The sequence below is a fragment of the Dermacentor andersoni genome, chromosome 5 (genome assembly GCF_023375885.2).
Source record: "Dermacentor andersoni chromosome 5, qqDerAnde1_hic_scaffold, whole genome shotgun sequence".
In the NCBI taxonomy this organism is placed as follows: domain Eukaryota; kingdom Metazoa; phylum Arthropoda; class Arachnida; order Ixodida; family Ixodidae; genus Dermacentor; species Dermacentor andersoni.
The window spans coordinates 35,056,114-35,071,031 of NC_092818.1; the positions used below are offsets into that span (position 1 = coordinate 35,056,114).

General features: G+C 44.4%; 1 pseudogene; it reads left to right on the plus strand.

The window, feature by feature from the left end:
• The window catches only part of LOC126519923 (uncharacterized), a 51,214-nt pseudogene extending 39,480 nt beyond the window's left edge, over positions 1–11,734 (plus strand).
• The last annotated feature ends 3,184 nt before the right edge of the window (positions 11,735–14,918 follow it).

The window sequence follows — 14,918 nt, forward strand, 5'->3', positions numbered from 1 at the left end:
GTCTTAATGTCATCCGCCCACCTAACTTTCTGCCGCCCCCTGCTACGCTTCCCTTCCCTTGGAATCCAGTCAATAACCCTTAGTGACCATCGGTTATCTTCCCTCCTCATTACATGTCCGGCCCATGCCCATTTCTTTTCCTTGATTTCAACTAAGATGTCGTTTACCCGCGTTTGTTGCCTCACCCAATCTGCTCTTTTCTTATCCCTTAACGTTACACCCATCATTCTTCTTTCCATAGCTCATTGCGTCGTCCTCAATTTCAGCAGAACCCTTTTCGTAAGCCTTCAGCTTTCTGCCGCATATGTGAGTACTGGTAACACACAGCTGTTATACACTTTCCTTTTGAGGGATAGTGGCACCCTGCTGTTCATGATTTGAGAATGCCTGCCAAACCCACCCCAACCCATTCTTATTCTTCTGGCTATTTCAGTCTCATGATCCGGATCCGTGGTCACTACTTCCCCTAAGTAGATGTATTCCCTTACCACTTCCAGTGCTTCGCTACCTATCGTAAACTGCTGTTCTCTTCCGAGACTGTTAAACAATACTTTAGTTTTCTGCAGATTAATTTTCAGACCCACCCTTCTGCTTTGCCTCTCCAGGTCAGTGAGCATGCATTGCAATTGGTCTCCTGAGTTACTAAGCAAGGCAATATCATCAGCGAATCGCAAGTTGCTAAGGTATTCTCCATCAACTTTTATGCCCAATTCTTCCCACTCCAGGCCTCTGAATACCTCCTGTAAACATGCTGTGAATAGCATTGGAGATATCGTATCTCCCTGTCTGACGCCTTTCTTTATAGGTATTTTGTTGCTTTCTTTGTGGAGGACTACGGTGGCTGTGGAGCCGCTATAGATATCTTCCAGTATTTTTACATATGGCTCATCTACACCCTCATTCCGTAATGCCTCCATGACTGCTGAGGTTTCGACTGAATCAAACGCTTTTTCGTAATCAATGAAAGCTATATAGAAGGGTTGGTTATATTTTGCACATTTCTCTATCACTTGATTGATAGTGTGAATATGGTTTATTGTTGAGTAGCCTTTACGGAATCCTGCCTGGTCCTTTGGTTGACAGAAGTCTAAGGTGTTCCTGATTCTATTTGCGATTACCTTAGTAAATACTTTGTAGGCAACGGACAGTAAGCTGATCGGTCTATAATTTTTCAAGTGTTTGGCGTCCCCTTTCTTATGGATTAGGATTATGTTAGCGTTCTTCCAAGATTCCGGTACGCTCGAGGTTATGAGGCATTGCGTATACAGGGTGGCCAGTTTCTCTAGAACAATCTGACCACCATCCTTCTACAAATCTGCTGTTACCTGATCCTCCCCAGCTGCCTTCCCCCTTCGCATAGCTCCTAAGGCTTTTTGTTACTTCTTGCGTTACCTGTGGGATTTCGAATTCCTCTAGGCTATTCTCTCTTCCACTATCGTCGTGGGTGCCACTGGTACTGTATAAATCTCTATAGAACTCCTCAGCCACTTGAACTATATCATCCATATTAGTAACGATATTGCCGGCTTTGTCTCTTAACGCACACATCTGATTCTTTCCTATTCCTAGTTTCTTCTTCACTGTTTTTAGGCTTCCTCCGTTCCTGAGAGCCTGTTCAATTCTATGCATATTATAGTTCCTGATGTCCGCTGTCTTACGCTTGTTGATTAACTTAGAAAGTTCCGCCAGTTCTATTCTAGCTGTAGGGTTAGAGGCTTTCATACATTGGCGTTTCTTGATCAGATCTTTCGTCTCCTGCGATAGCTTACTGGTTTCCTGTCTAACGGCGTTACCACCGACTTCTATTGCGCGCTCCTTAATGATGCCCATGAGATTGTAGTTCATTGCTTCAACACTAAGGTCCTCTTCCTGAGTTAAAGCCGAATACCTGTCCTGTAGCTTGATCCGGAATTCCTCTGATTTCCCTCTAACCGCTAACTCTTTGATTGGCTTCTTGTGTACCAGTTTCTTCCGTTCCCTCCTCAAGTCTAGGCTAATTCGAGTTCTTACCATCCTATGGTCACTGCAGCGTACCTTGCCAAGCACGTCTACATCTTGCATGATGCCAGGGTTCGCGCAGAGTATGAAGTCGATTTCATTTCTAGTCTCACCATTCGGGCGCCTCCACGTCCACTTTCGACTAACCCGCTTGCGGAAAAAGGTATTCATTATCCGCATATTATTCTGTTCAGCAAACTCTACTAATAATTCTCCTCTGCTATAGGACATCCTTAAGGAATGGTAAATAATAAATTATGGGGTTTTACGTGCCAAAACCACGATCTGATTATCCGGCACTCGGCAGTGGGGGATTCCGTTATAATTTGAACCAGCTGGGGCCCTTAACGTCCACCTAAATCTAAGTACACGGGTGTTTTCGCAATTCGCCCCATCAAATTACGGCTGCCGTGGCTAAGCTAGGATTTCGCAGCCTCGTGCTCAGCAGTCCAACGCTACATCCACTAAGCAACAACGCGGGTAAGGAATGTTGGCACTTGGAAGAAGGTGACAGTCGGTGGGTGAGACAATTTTGTTTGCATAGTCATGGCGTGAGAATCTGTACGAGCCGTCGAATAATGAGGGTGGAGTGCATTGTATCTAATGTGACGTAGGCCGCGCCTAAAATTTATACATGAATCACCCTGTAACGACTGACGACCAGGCATCTCGCGTATATGTGCAGTCGCCTGACATTTGCCTGGCGCTGGCGTCGGCCACAGGACCTACTTGACCTCTCTACGACACTTGCTAACATTCTCGCCTTATTTCGAATCATCAGGTTTCGGCTGAACTCCTTCAACAGCCAATTCGTTCGGAATTTCGGCTACCCATATTATGGTTTTTAATCTTGAAGTAATATTTTACAATTAGGCGAGTACTGTCCTGAGATTTCCACTGGCTTCACTTTTCCCAAAATACCTGCAGTTTTGTCGGCCTCTGTTCACATTTGGGCGATTTTTATTAGACGTTTAAACCAGAGCACGGGCCCCTGACCATGCTGCTCAAAAAGTTATTTTATTTTCCTGAGGTCTTTTGCAAGCTACTGTCATCTTGCCATTCATCAACTTGCTGATTTCCCTGTCACTTATATGCCATTTTGACGACTACAAATCCTACGGAAGTTGGTAAGGATGTTATGGCTATGGAATTGAAGCCCTCCTACCGTGGACACTACAGCTGCTTTTGCTCACTGCGAGTGAGAATATTCTATTAATGAGCGGCAATCTTAAGCACACAAATTCACAGCCTAAAAAATTATGCGGATCCCACGCACTGTGGCAATCGATGTAAGCGAAGCTTTTGTGTTGCTTGCTTTGATTGATGATAGTTAGTGGTATTGCTGACTGCGAATGTATAATTTCATCATCAATTAGTGCAATACGAGAGTAGCGGGTTGATGGCCAATGTTACCGTGCATGCACCACTGCTTTTTGTTTGCATAGTACACAACATACAGCGAGACATGTGCCATTGTTTATAAATATTGGGAGGGTTGAGCATTGTCATTGCTTCACACTGCATATCGCATCGCGGAAGACGCGTTCGCAGAACTATGAGGCCCTACATGCTAAAACCATAATAAGATTATGAGGAACGACGTAGTGGCGGACTCCCGAATAATTTTCACACCCTGGTGTTCTTTTACGTGCACCTAAATCTATGTGGACGACTGTTTTTCTATTTCGCTCCCGTCGAAATCCAGCTCCCGTGGCAGGGATCCAAACCACGACGTCGAGCGGTGCCATAGCCGCACAGCTACCGCGGCGGGCACAGAAACGTTGATTTGACGTGCGAGCGCTTCCTTAGTGTTGCGTAGACCCTACGGTGATTTATTGTGGCTTTACATCTACACGCCTTGCGTCAATCGTCCACTTGACGAATCTGCATGGTGTTTGTTTTTGATAAATAGCGGAAACGTACAGTACCTTACCTTCCATTTTACCCGCAACTGTTGCCGTGTCTATAGTAGTAGCGCTTCCTTATCTTCGTTTCCCTAACATAGCCTTTTCCCTGTCATGACCATCCCCCCTGTAAGGGATCTGTGATCGAAAAGTTGCAAGCCTGTTATTCACTTGTTTCGCAATTGCGCCAGTTTTACCCATTCGCTGCCTAATCTCTGCCTTATTTGCTTGCTCCCTCTCTACCATTCTACTTACCTCTCTTCAGGACTTGCTCGTTAGTAGACCGGTAAGCGCTGCTGTTTCTGTAATGCATTTGCGGGGGGTCACAGACAATTACAGCTGTAAAGAGGCCAGTGTAACGACGCCCAGGGAGCTCCAGAGAACACTGTCCACATGTGATGTGATGAAAAGCTCCAAACGAGTTTCTCGCGCAGCTATTCCTCTCTGTCCCGTTCCGTCCTTGTATTTGCACTCGCCGCCCCCCAACAAGGCGTGCAAGGCAGCAAGAGCAGCAGTGGAAAAGCTGAAGGAAGAGGCAAAAAAAGCCTTGCTTTAAAAATGGCTTTATTTGTTGGCGTAATGTCGCGTGTCGCCGTGGCGTTATCGCGTCTTTTGCGGGGTTTCATCTCTGCAAGAGCCAACTCTCCGATTTGGCCACTAGACTTTCCACCTTCAGGAGTTACTTGTATCCCGTTGCCAAGACGCGAGTGGACTATCCAGTTTACTGCAGACCTACAACACGTTTTTTTTTGTGTTCATTATTTGCGTCATCCACAGGTCTGGAGCCACTTGCTTTTTACTGCACTGTAATAATAAGTGAACTTGTTTTCGAATTATATTCTCCGAAAACGTTGTATTCTTTTTATCAATGTCGTACGCAATCTACACTGAGTACTCAGGCACCATCTAATGCTTTCACTTTTTGCCTGGTTACGCCCGCCATTGTAATGCAAATAAACACACCTTGAACTCATTTTACCAGAGATAAATGCTGAATAAAACGCTGAATTCATGCTGAACCAAATCAACAAGGGCCGTACTACTCGATTTTCTGATGTCCCTGTTCGCAAGCTTTTTTTCAGGATGTGATCTTGTACCGTAGAGACGTCCCTCGGACGTCTCTGATGCGCTCGTTTTCATTCTCAAGCAGCCAGTGCAAACTGTCATCGCCGTAACTGCATGATGTCCTATTGACAGGCAACCAAGGTGTGTCACACAAGTATGACCACACTGATTCATTTGAGTTGGCTTATTCTATTTAGCTTGAAAAGGCCGTCCATCTAACCTGATTGTCTTCTTCACTCTCTTATACACCATACGGGTTCTCTCAATAATATAACTTTCAACTCACTCCGCTGTATTCCTCTTTTCGTTTTCGCAAAGTGTGTGTCTATCGCTGTTGTTACCAATACGCCCAACGGTATGCTACCACTCAAGCCTTTCTGGCAACCTGAGCAAGTGAAGTCCCAGGTTTTCTTCAACATGGCGCTGACGTTCAATGTGGCTATCCTCCACTACATTTCGCGGATTTCGCCTCACCGCTTTCTCTTCAGTGTCATCTCTTACACTACTCCCTCGTGCTACACGCAACACAAACACGCAACGCCCTTAATGAAGTATCACTTGCCCGCTAGTTGACATGCTGTTGATGTACACCCGTGAGCATAAGTATACGGACCAGAGATTGCACACTAAAGCCATTTTTTTCATCTGCCTGTGAAAGCAACTTGAATATTGAGTTCTGCAGTCCAAACGTGGTATTGCGAACATACCAGTGTAGTCACAAATTTTACTTTATGCATGGTAATTACAATGAAATTTAGCTTTCGCGGCGACAGTGTGGTCCGCATACGTTTGTTCACGGGTGTATATTCCCTCTAATTACCTCTAATTACCGAGATAGGAGCGCTACCCTGTCTTTAGTGACATTATCGGTCTGCAACCTCGCTCAACAACCGCGCTCGTTATTCATCACTTTTTTGTCAATATGAGTTTTCTGTATTTTCTGTGAATATACTTTCGGCTTTAGAAGCGACTTTGCATGCTCGCTTATTCTCTTACTCCGACAGCGACCATTGTCGTCAAGCCGCCGCCTCATTCTTAGCTTCGTCATCATTACAGAGCACAGAAAAGTGTTTTCGCAAACAAGCCACGTGATTCGAGCCCCTGTATCCGCAGCGTTCTACGTTTGAGAGCTGGACACGCTAACCACTTCGCTACAGCCTTCTCCCGCCCCCTTCAATTTGTCGGCCTTCGCACTTCTCGTTTTCCTCACTGACGTAGGCACAATGGACGCGGAAATGAAAGTTAAGATTACTTGAGCTGCTAGGTAACACATGACTAACTTTGGCAGGCCACTCTGATCAGGGCGCATGTGGACTTACGGCTGTGTGTAGATCATCGCCTTAGCTTTATTGTAAGTTTTCTTTCACTGAGTCTTCCGTTAAAACTGAAACGCAGGACAAAATGAGACATACCTTTGTATTACGGCGTAAGCTTTTAGTGGCTCATGAGTGTCCTGGCGCAGTCTGTGGTAGACGCAGGAAAGGTGTGATCACCGGCGAAGGGAGCAAGGAGAGGCGGTGCCATCCCAGTAGCGCTGTGAGAGTGGGCACGTGGGGGTGCGCGCACATTGGCGACCAATCTTGCAGCCATATGGCTGTGATTGAATCCCATGCTCGTAGCCACGGTGGCGTCCGTTGGCTTAACAATTCAGACAATAGCAAGAGAGGCAGTGATAGATAGGATTTCGGCTATCGCCGGTTAGCTCAGCAAAGTGCCCATAGATTTTTTCGCTTGTTAACTACGTTTAAATCAAAAACGCTCATTACAACCTAACATCCCTTAGAAACATGGTTCTTGCATTTCCATTGTTGATTTGTTGTACTATCATAGATTAAACAGAAACTCCACAAATTTACGATATTCATTGAGGCAGCGCAATGATAGTTTACCAAAATGTTTATTGATAACTGCACAAAATTTTTTTATTGATGAAATAATGTTGATTCTCTATTGTGAAGTGCCAACAACTGGACCGAGTTAATCAGGCGACATACGATTTACACGAAAAAAACACTGAAATTCCTCTGTTTAGGCTACATCCTGAAACGGCGTAATTAAGCTAGCCAGAACTTGAACGAATTATTAAAGAAAATTGTTTCACAGGCAGTTGTACGTTCAAGTGCAGAATAATGTCCAGTGCAAAATAATTCACTCTTTCAGTATCGACCCGCTGCAGCCACAAATGCGCAATCTCCGGAGTGGTTCACCTTATGTTAATTATTGCGGTTATTGCAATGCATGCTATAACTGCAATGGAAGACCTGAAAAGAACTGAGTGCAAGTGTTGCATTGTAAACCTTGAACATTGTACTACCAAGGAGGGAAGGGGTTCATCCCACTGTGCGAAGTACAAGATGTTTTTTTTTAGCTGTACCAAATTTTCAAAATGGCAAAATATAAATCACGGCATACGAGTGTACAGAATGGCGGCCTCTGGGTACAGAGCGATTGCCGCACTTACGTGCGTAATTAGCGAAGTTACGGTAATTAACTTTCTTATTATCAGCAATAGGTGGCTACAGGAAATGAGTACTTTGGTACCCGTGCTCGATACTACCTAACCAACGATCAAATATTGAATAGCGGATTTCACGTGGGAGCTTCGCAAAAAAATTTGTTCGCCTTGACAGGCTCCTTGAAACCGAAACTGGCTGGAAAAGGAGCGACTGTGTCGTCGACGTACCTTCATGCCTTTCTCAATGCATGCAGAAGCATCCAGAATACTGACAGGTAACTGGTTTTTGAACTTTTGTTTTGAGCCTATCGGTACGTCGGGGTACGGATTCTACTGGTGCTTACCAAAACGTCTACTACGTGCAACGCAGACTACCACACCGATACACAGCCAGCGGAAAGGCAACCTCGCGTTGATTTACACTATTACATTGCAGAGGTTATGCGACATACTACAATGATGATGATGATGATGATAATTATCACCACCAAAAATCTTTGAAACAGGGCGAAGACAAATAGTCACCTTGTTTGCGTGATTTATTCATCTATAAATCGCGACCGATACGCGACTCATGCAGACTCATGTTCGCATCAGCAAGCGTGACCTTCCCGTCGCCACAACACAAGATTTGTCGATTGATGCCGTTCACCTCTTCTCGCGCCATCGTTGCCGCGTATAATAACCTTCAGCGCATTGCTTAGGCAGCTTAGCTTTGCTACTGCCTTCGCGTGACTGAAAAATCAAGCACTTAGTGAATGAGCCAAACCAGTGGTGAATCGCGGCCAGTTGCTCCATTGGCTCCGTGACCAACTTGATGAAACTGTGGCCTTCGGGATCGCAACGACGTGACGTAACTGAGGAGATCTCGAAGGCTATGCCTCAACATTGCCGTTGATACTAAAGCCTTGTTTCAACGCTAACAATTGCCAATTGCGCAACGACGTACTTTATTCTATTACTCTGTGTGTATAGCTGACAGCTTTGCAAAAAAAAAAAATACAGGAGCTTTTCCCGAATGACATAATTTTGAGTTTTTCACCAAACGTAGCGGAACATTAGGAAGTTAACAAGCAACACTGGTACTTTTTTTTTTGCTTGTTTGCTCGTTTGGCGTATTTGTTGCCATTTTACTTTGTTTAGGAGTCTCGGTGTGGGGGTTGTGTGTGTCGTGAGCTGTAAGCATGTGTCTGCGTTGTCATCTGCTGTTAAATGCGCGACAAGAGGCATTTTTCGAAGAGCGTAGGAGACGAAAAGTTGAATGTACCCGTCCGTACGTTGGCTGAAGCGGAAGTATAGGGAACCCAAGCTCAAGTTAGGGCACGCGACGAGAGTGCGCGCAGCTGCTCCAGCGGGCGAGCCGTGCGAATCTAGGGATAGATGGCGCCCGCGCATCTGCAGGCACAACCATTTTGCAGGCGGCCACTGCACGTGCGCGCCCGCGCTATTCAGTCGAGACGAGGCACCGGGGTGTCGCTCCATTAGCTGGGTACGTTGTCAAAAGGCTTGTTGCGCGAAGTTGCGTTTACGCAATGGCAAAAGTAGCCCCGCCGAAGCGAAAGCGCGGTCCGAAGTACTGCTGTGTTGTGGACTGCCACAACAGTGCAGACAACACCAAGGAACGCGCTGATCCTGTGAAACTGTATTGATTCCCGGGCAGGTCGTATGAGAAAGAAAGGCGACAAGCATTGATCACCGCCGTAAGGAGAATAAAGTAAGTCCTAGCTGAAAGATGTTTCGACCGTTTCACTTCTTCGCTTTGGTTTGCAACGCAGCGCATGCACGCAACGACAGTAATGGCATGCTCGTTGTCTTCTCGCATCGCTAGTGTTGTGAAAGCGCACCTACGGCGGTGTGGTGCAACAACTTTGCATTTTCATTCCTAGTGTTTGTTAGACTTCGTTGTTTCAAAGTTCCCAAGCAAAGTGGTCGCGCGGTAAGCGTTGCCGGGTTCCTTTAATCAAACTAAGCTACGCACGTTTTGAAATGTTCGGCGCTCGAAATTTAGGCGTCGGGAAAGTAGCTTTATCGAGTCGGAATGAACGTCTCTTCCTTTCAGCAAAATTTATCGTTTGCTTTGTTATTGTGGCTTTATTAAGGCGATATTTAGGACTGCGAATCTCACTGGCACTTAATACGTGCTATGCTTGAGGAACACGTGGGTTCTTCCAGTTGCCATTTTCCGAGTTTGTGTGATTCTCTTCGGTCTACGAGCGTGTGCGCGGGTATGTGTGTATGCGCTTGCGTGTGCCATGGCGGCTAACAAGCAATTGCGGTTCTTTCTTACACAGTCCCGATGGAACTCCGTGGTTGCCCAAATAGCATACACGAATTTGCAGCACTCATTTCGTGGGCAACTGCAAGAGCGACATTAAACAGCACCCATCCTACATCCCGTCCATTTTTCCGCACGTCTGCAGAAAAAAGGCACCTGACAGGAACAGGGCGCAAAGGTAGGAAAGCGAAAATGTGAAGCTCTTAATCGAAACTATAGCAATTTGTTTTCTAATAGATATGTCGTCACACTTGCCTGATTCATGAAAAGTTTGCATGCGTGGTGCAAAGGCTGCATGGACAAGCACTCGGTGCTTTTATTTCATTACAGGTTTGGTTGGAGCCAAGATTGGCATTGATCTTGGCGTTTGTTAAATGCAGGTGGCAAACACGTTTCAACAGGGCAGTCTCATCTCGGAAGCTTCATGCAGGAGATGAGGATCTATCCCAAAGCACAGCTGATGGAGCAACAATGCAGGATTCAGAAACCTCCATTCTGGATGATGTGCCTCCTATAACGGATTTCAGTGATGCATCTGTGAAAACATGCTCAGCTAGTCCTTCGCATAACGGCCTCCCTGATTCAAATCCGTTGGTGCATGATGCAGCAGAAGAAAGTAATTGTGCTCGAAGGAAAGACGCTGTAAGGACACATTTGATTTTAATACTGGTCTTCGAGTTACTTAATGAAGCACCAAAAAGCTGTCTGAATACCCCAACAATGTCTGTGTCCCTTTCTTTCAGACATGCCAAACAGAGGGATTCACGACTCCGGCAAGGCTGTCCATACTTCTCTCAGCGACAAACGGAACGGAGGCGTCTACTCAAGTTGTGCACACAGAAATGAGTCACAAGGTTGGAAAATAATGATGTTGGTCCTTATCTGCTGTGCTGAATTGTCACGATGTCTTGCTAGTAGCATTCAAATTCTTATTTAACAGTAATTACGTGCATTACTGGGCAGACGTCATTTTGTTAGTCCTGCCTAACACTCATTTTATAGTGGTGTTACTTATTTCCAGAATGAATGAATTTATTTGCACTTGAGTGCAAATAATTTTTTTCACTTCTTATTTCTCGTACCTATTTCTCATTTTTATTTCATCATGCTGTTTTTTTCATCCTGAAGGTTGCAAGCACGGATGGGAATTGGAAGCGAGACTGTGGATTTCGGGGCTTTGAGTCTCTAAAGGGAAAGCAAGAGGCACTGCAAGATTTCTGTGGTGTGACCCTGCAAGTCGTCTCCCTTCTTTTGAACATGTTGCCATCACCAAGGTACAGGTGCAATGCGATGTCAAGTGAAGACAAGCTGTGCTTGTTCCTGGCCAAGCTGCGTCTTGGTATAACGTACAGTGCCCTAGGAGCAGTATTTAGTGTTACAGCCACAACAGCATCAGCGGTGTTTAGGCAAACGCTTGGTATTCTGAGCATTGCCCTGAAGAACTGGGTCTTCATGCCTTCTCGGGAAATAATCAAGCTTTCTTTGCCTGACCCATTGAAAGAGAACTATCCAAATTGCACCTTAATAATAGACTGCACAGAGATCCGCACAAACACACCCTCAAATCCTGATTGTCAGCACATGCTGTATTCACATTACAAAGGAGGATACACACTGAAGGTCTTAGTAGGTATAATTCCTAATGGCGTGATAAGTTTCATATCCAAGGTATACTGAGGACGACACACTGATTCGTTCATAACACAAGACGCTGACTTCCTGCAGCTTCTCAAACCAGGGGACTTCATTTTAAGTGACAAAGGATTTTCAAGCATCCGAACAACTGTAGAGGGGAGTGGTGCGGTGCTGCTCATGCCGCCTTTTAATTCAGGAGGCGGTAAACTGTCTGCACACGACATGGAGATTACATACAAGATTGCTTCTGTGCGCATCCAAGTAGAAAGAGTAATCCAAAGGTTGAAGATTTATCATATTCTAAGGAACAGAGTACCGCTAAGCCTGGTCCCACACATGAACAAAGTCGTTTCAGTATGTGCCTCCCTTGTGAACATGCAGGCACCCATTTTCAAGAAATAAGTGCTTTGCTTTCCGTGATGTCGGTAAATTGGTTTATTTGCTTGCATTCATTTTCTGCAGTGTCATGTTAGCGTCAAAGTGACTTGACAACTGCAATTATGTATTGGTTAATGAATAAATGTCTACAATAATTGCAGAAGTAAGTGTTCTTTGCTGAAATTAATTTAGTGGCAAGAGGTTATACAATTGTCACCTTGTGTTTTGTCACTGCAGATGCATGCATTTGCCTTCTTGTCTTGCTTACAAAGCAGCAAAATGCTGAAATGGAAGCACTGAATACAAGCCAACGCATGGTATCCGAATTATAACACAGCATTTAGCTCTTGTTTATTGAATGCAAATTATGATGTGCAAAGTTTGCACCAGCAGCCCAACATACAAAATGAAAGTACATGATAATAAATATTAATCATTAGCAATGCAGGCTTGTGAGAGTTACCCTTCGTGGCAGATGGCAGACAAAGCTGTCTCCAATAGGCAAGCAAATACTCGACAGGATCTTTGACAGACTGTACGGGTGATTGATTTGCATTTGAACTTATAAAATAACCATACCACAGCTAAATGAGATCAGTATTACAACACAGACGACAAAAAACGAATCAGTGCTTGAAGCCGTAAGGCAGCTAAAGCCACAAATAAATAAAAAAAATGATAGGCACCTAAAGCTGCTTACGTGTATGAACGCGAAAGCATTAGCATAGTTGTAAGGCAACGCATACGTCTCCATCCATTCTCTGCTTTAGTCTCACAGATCGTGTGAAAACATCATGCCCCTCATAGCGGAGTGGTGCAGTGGTTAAGCGATACATCCCTGCCTTGGAAGGTGGCTGTTTCCTATACAAACACCCACGGGGCTTGTGGGGCGTCCCATGTTACTGCCAACCATCTTTTTTGCCATTTCAGAGTACACAGACACACAGACGTGATTTCGCGAGGTATTGTTTAATGGGGCTAGTACACCGCTCAAATGCGCATATAACCTCATGCTTAAATGCTAGATGCAAAAGTTGGTTTCACTACAGGATAATTGTGAAATCAAATATACAAAAGAATTTAATTTATACAAATGCGCAAGTCCAATTTCAAAAAGATATCATGCACCAGTTCAGGAAAGAAAGCACAGAAACTTATAACAATGATGCAATAAAAAATTTGAAATAAGAACGTTCCAACTTGGGTATAAGGTCCCAAAGAAAAGCATCGTCCCGATTTACATGCACTATTACAGAGTGCTTGGGACTGTACACATAAAGAAGAGCCCTGTGCAAATTCAGGACGTACATTTGTACTTTAATTTGTGTATAATAGCTGTGCGTCGTTTTGAGAATAATCAGGCCCCCGCTGAACTCTAAATAGGGAAGCAAGCTTAGTCTTTCTTCGTATTTGATGAAAGGTTCCTGTTTGTACTTGTATGTGTACTTAATTTCGATAAGCACAGTTTCACCGCCCATTTTCGCAAGGCCATCTGGGCTGCAGCACGACCACGGCTGCTCTGGAAGCACGATGAGTCCTGCCTAGAAAATGAATAATTAGAATTAGTGTTTGAATTGAAATGGGCAACAGATAGAAAACTAGGCATGCAAGAAGCACCTCATGCAATGTAAAGTAGTAAGCAAAGTCACCTGCACTACGCGGATACCAAGCTTTTGCTGGAGCTCTTCTCGTGCTGGGGCTTCTGTCTTGATGCCTGGTAAAACATTTTGGCTTATTAATTTTTAGTTCAAAGGAGTTGTGAACAAAGGGTTTGCATTCAAGCTTGCTATGGTGCAAGTGAGACCAGTGTCGTAACTATGTGACTAAGCACTGCATGTTTCATTTAAATAAAGTTATACGTCGCTGCAAAACATCCCATAACGCATTGCAGCACTCGTGTATGACGACCTCCTGCAAAGCTGTTCGGCAGCTCTCTCTAGTCCTTCATCCTTTTTTGTGCGGATGGCATGTGCTCTGGTGCTGCTGATTCGAACTTGTCGTTCCTCATGCCATCTGCAAATTGTCAAAATTGCAAACATGACGCCATGAAATGTATATGAGATCTGTTGGCTATCATTTTTAGTTTGGTTCCATACCGTGAGCAGTTCGCCTGGATATGGGTCGAAAGCACAATTCAGTTGGTGTTTCTTTAAGAACTACTTTTGTAGAGTACATTGTGGCCTTTTCATCGCCAATTTCGGTGAAAAAGTTTTTGAATTGTGTGCTATTATTTTCCAGATCATCCAGGTACCTGTACACAGGTCGATGGCTCATTGGTTGGAACATTTCGTCTAAAATTTCCATTTCCAATTTTTCCGATATTTGCTCAATAATGTTATTCAGCACATCCGCACAAATGGGATCTTCATGTGCTCTGTTCTGGAGCTCCAAAATCTCCTTCAGAGGGCACATTATCTCCGGATAGTTGAAAACAGCATTTGGGTCAGCGGATATTGTTTTGGGAGTGCTGGCGTCCTGGCCTGGTATGGAGGATCAGACAAGAGGCAAACAGATTTTTTGCTCAAAAATACCAAATTACAACTTCAAGGTGTGACACGTTGTGTGTTAAGAAATGAAAAAAAGTTAACTAAACTGTTACAGGCCAGAAAACATCTAAAATATTTAGTAATGGTGCATGTTCAGAAAGCCCACAGTCATCGAAGTCTAGGCAAGCACAAGAGATGTTTTATTTCTGGGGACGATTATTGATCTATTATTGATCTAATCACTTAGTATCTGAAAACTAATTAATAGAAAGTAGAAGAAAAAACAACCACGTCGCTATTGGGGACCGAACCCATGCCCTCCGCATTTGCGTGCGGTGCAGGACTTTCTTCTTTAATTTCTGGGGATGATTAATGATGAATTATTGGTCTAATCACCCAGTAGCTGAAAATATATATTAAAAAAAAAACGACCACGTCGCCACTGTAAGAATGCCATATCAAAACAACTAAATTATATGCTTCATATTCTACAAAGAAGAACATCGACAGGGCGCGGCTCCATTTCGTAGTGTGCATAGACAATCAGTATTTTTAACAAGTGACAGAATGACACTCACCTCGAGGTACACGTCGTACACGATGTTGTCGCTGACTTGAAAAATGCATTTCGCATTGAGCTGTGCATCGTTGCCGTTGATTGTCTGCTCCACAGAGTATACGTGACTGACGAGCTTTTCTCCTTTTAACAAGTTGGCTTTCCT